The sequence below is a fragment of the Rhinolophus sinicus genome, chromosome 3 (assembly GCF_057876585.1).
Source record: "Rhinolophus sinicus isolate RSI-liver-muscle chromosome 3, RSI-T2T, whole genome shotgun sequence".
Taxonomy (NCBI): domain Eukaryota; kingdom Metazoa; phylum Chordata; class Mammalia; order Chiroptera; family Rhinolophidae; genus Rhinolophus; species Rhinolophus sinicus.
Genome location: NC_142503.1, coordinates 103781801 through 103786336, shown reverse-complemented (window position 1 = coordinate 103786336; position 4536 = coordinate 103781801).

Genomic DNA, 4536 nt, shown 5'->3' with positions numbered 1-4536 from the left:
AAACAGCACAGAATCTATAAATAGACCGACAGTCATTTGATTTTTGACAAAGGCACCAAAGCAATGCAATGGGAAGAGGAATGGCTCTTAAACAAATGGTGCTGGAACAATTGGACAGCTGTGCAGAAAAAAGTGAATCTGATCCCAACCTAACACCATGCACAAAAAGTAACTCAAAGTGGATTCCAGACCTAAATGTACAACCGAAAATTATAAAGTTCCTAGAAGATGAAATTATATTCATGATACAGGAGTAGTTCAATGTTTCTCAGGACACCGAAGACCAGTAAGCCTTGAGGAAAATGAGTATCAATCTACAGACAGGATATATTCTGGGAGAATAGTCACAAAATATATCTGCAAGTATTTATATCCAGAATATTTGAAGAACTACAGCTCAAGGATAAAAACACTAACAACCCAAACAATAGCACATATAAAACTAACAACCCAACTGGGAAAAAAAAAAAAGTGGGAAAAATATTTGGACATTTCACAAAAATAGATGAATAAGCATGTGAAGTGCTCACTGTTCATCATCAGGGAAATGCAAAATGAAACCACAATGAAATACCACTATGCGCCCATCAAATGGCTGAAACTAAACACTGACAACTCCAAGTGTTCATGAGAATAAGCAAACTAACTGTCATAAAACACTGGTGGGAGTAAAATGGTCCAACTACTTTGAAGAAACCTTTGTCACTTATCCCATGATACACAGCTACCCCAGCAAGTCCACACCTATGGATTTTGACCCCAGAGAAATGAAAATGTCTACACAGACTTGCTGACAGCAACATTATTCATAAGAGCCCCAAAGTGAAAACCGCTGGGAATACTATTGAGCCATAAAAAGCAACAAACCACACAGAACAACATGGGTTAATGTCACAACATGCCGAATGAACGGAGCTTTATACAAAGGACTAAATACTTTATGATTTCATTTCTGTTAAGTTCCAGAACAGGAAAAACTAATATATGGTGAAAAAAAAGTATAATAGGGTTGCTTAGGGGGTTGGGGGTGGGACCAGGGGTGACTTCGAAGTGACACAGGTGAGGGAAACATTTTGTATCTGGATAGGCATTTGGGTTAGATAGGTATACACATTTGTCAAAACTTACTAAATAGTACACTTAAAATTTGTGCTTTCATTGTATGAAAAATTTTACCTAAAAAAAGAGCAAAAAATAAAATGTGAAATTATCATTGTGGTAGCTTTTCAATGATTTAATAGTTCTACAGAGTCCCAGGAAATTATCTATTAGGATTACTAATAGTAACCGACATTGCATTATGTGCCACGTACTGTGTGCACTAGCAGTCTTTAGTCATCGAGAACCCTGAGGGTAGGAACCACTATTAACCCATTTTACAGATGAGGACAGTGAAGCTCAGTAAGATGACTGGTCCAATGTCATCCAATACTTGCCATCTCAAAACCTTGCATAGAATTTGGATTCCTACTGATGAATCATTACCCCCACCGCACTCAAACTTGACCGAGAGAGTAAAATGCAAACTGAATAGACAGTACTGATTTTTGGCCGAATTTTCTCCTGCTTTTTTTGTGTTGCAGCTTTTCCCTGGGTGTTCAATCAATCTCAAGTGAATGCAAGAGTGAGAGAGAACATTTTCAGGAAGGCTCATTTTTCACCAGGCGTTCTTTCTGGTGCAGGACATTTTCAAACTTTTCTTCACATCAAACCACACACTTGTAAAATACAGTTCTAAGCAAAGGGCGGAGGGATCTGAGGCCCCACCTGTTGAGCGTACCTGCCCTTCCCACTCACTTCCGCATAATCTGTCCTAGGTGCCAGCAATTTTACTTCCAAAGCTTAGCCGACTGTAATGCGGGAGACCCTGCTCGCTGCGCCATTCGTCGTGCGGGGTGTCCGGTGGGGTCTCTGCTCCCGCTCCCCATACAAGAACGCAGGACATGGTGAGGCCAAAAAGGAACACCCACGGAGCCACAGGTAGGGGAGTCATACCACTATATTCTCTCTGGCGGCACTATACTCTCACTGGAGGCTGGATCCACACTGTCCACAAACCGCCATCCACGCTTGCCAGCCCAGCCGCCATCTTCTTGCTAGCCCCCATTCTTTCTCTTCTCTTCTCTGCTAGCATAGCCACAGCAGTTATATTAGTGGCCAATGGCTCACTGGTTACAGCTGACGGCCAACTAGCCACAGCTGATGGCCATCCCATCACAGTTGATGGCCATTTACTACCTGAGCCAGCACCTGTCTATGTGAGGCCGAGAGCCTGGAAACTACTTTCTGGGGCTCTGCCCCCACACTCCACCCCTACAGGCTCTCGCCTCACAATCTATGCGACAAGCGTCTTCTGTGAGGGGCCCTGTGCAAGGAGCCTGGAGGTGAATGCAATATCCTGGACACAGCCAGGCTCTCTGGGCACAGCCAGGGTTTCTCAGGGCACCACCAGTACTTCTGGGCACGGCCAGACTTCCTGGACTTCTTAGGGTACCACTAGTTTCCCCGGGCACAGCTAGGATTTCTCAGGGCACTGCCACTCTCTGTGGGCACAGCCAGACTTCCTGGACACAGCCAGGGCTCTCAGGGCACTGCCACTCTCTCTGGGCCTCTCAGGGTACCCTGCTGGAACAACAGCGACTCACAATTAAGGTGCTTACATATTCTCAATGGCGGCCAGTCAAGAGACAAAAGCAAATATCCCCCAGTTCCACTAACAACAGTTCCCAAACAGTCAAGCGGTCCATTAAATTAGGGATGGAAGGCAATTCCCCATAGTCCATAGTCATTCACCAGGGCTGTCCTGGGAGTGAGGGACGACCTTGACCTCACCCTCATCTCCCACGGAGGACTCAGCAAGCGTTACCTCCTGGGACTACAAGTCCTGCATCCGGGCTGCCGGAGCAGGAACCTCCCGGCCCACAGGGCTGCAACGACCTTCGCTTTCTCCGGCCTGTGCTGGTTGGGGAACCGTCCACATCTTTCCACCTCTCCACGGGGCTCCATCTCTGCAGCAGCTGCATGGCTTTTCCTGTGCTGGTGGGAGAACCGTCCATGTCCTCCCACCCCTCCGCGGGGGTCCAGCTCTCCGGCAGCTGCTCCTCCTGGTCTTCCTCAGACTGGGTGTTCACACGCACAAACTGCTCCACCGTCCTTTGGAGAGCTTTGGCCGGCACCATACCCTGCTCGCTGCGCCATTTGTAATGCGGGAGACCCTGCTCGCTGCACCATTCGTCGTGCGGGGCGGCCTGCGGGGTCTCTGCTCCCGCTCCCCATACAAGAACGCAGGATATGGTGAGGCCAAAAAGGAACACCCACGGAGCCATAGGTAGGGGAGTCATACCACTATATTCTCTCTGGCGGCTGGATCCACACTGTCCGCAAACCGCCATCCGCGCTTGCCAGCCCAGCCACCATCTTCTTGCTAGCCCCCGTTCTTCCTCTCTGCTAGCGTAGCCACAGCAGTTATATTAGTGGCCAATGGCTCACTGGTTACAGCTGACGGCCAACTAGCCACAGCTGATGGCCATCCCATCACAGTTGATGGCCATTTACTACCTGAGCCAGCACCTGTCTATGTGAGGCCGAGAGCCTGGAAACTACTTTCTGGGGCTCTGCCCCCACACCGACTTCTCACAAAGGTGGGCCATGCACATAGGGGTGCATGGACATTCCTCTGTGCACGCACTCATTCTGGCATACACAGTTCTACAAAACAATACTTGTGACGCTTATCCCTATGACATACGCTGCATTTTGATACTTTGTGAGACGCCAAACTGATTTTAGCAAATATTCAAAGTTCAAAACCTATCAATTGAAAAACACTGCCCTATGGTATGTGCTGACTACACTTCCTGGACGAGTCTTTGACGTCACCAGTGAAAACGAGAACTTGCTGAGAATAGACTAGAGGCAGAGGCTGAGCCGGCACAGAGACCTATGAAGAAAACGTCACGTGAACACTTCAGAACTCTCCAAGTATTTTCAGGTTTAGAACATAAATGATTTTATTCCAATTCTTCTTGGGAAAACAGAAATAGCCTCTCACTTAAAGCCTTTCCAATAAAAACAGGCTAGAAGGTGGGTGTTTATTTTTCACTGAGCTTGGAGGCAGAGACTCATTAGGCAGCGACTGGAGATTTCCTTAAGCTACTTGCTTTGAATTTCAAGCTGCATAATTTGCTAGGCTTAATTTTCTTTGAAGGAGGAGTAACCAGCCTTTCCTTCTTACCTGAAGCAGGGACAAGGTCCTAAATGAAGAACTTGAGGTAGCCTTGAGACTCCAGAAGCCACGATCACCCCTGACCCGAGCTGGCGCCACCAGCTGCCACGCTGATACTGCTCATTGAAAACGAGAGGCTCACCACTCTCAGACTGCTGTTTCATACTGGATGGGCTATTTGATGCTAGTATATCCTGTCACTTGAAAGCACAGAGGACAGACCTATAGCTCAGGCTCAGTGTGAGGGGCTGCAGCCAGTGACCAAAGACGAGACAATGAAGACACCTCGAGCAGAGAACACAGAACACGAG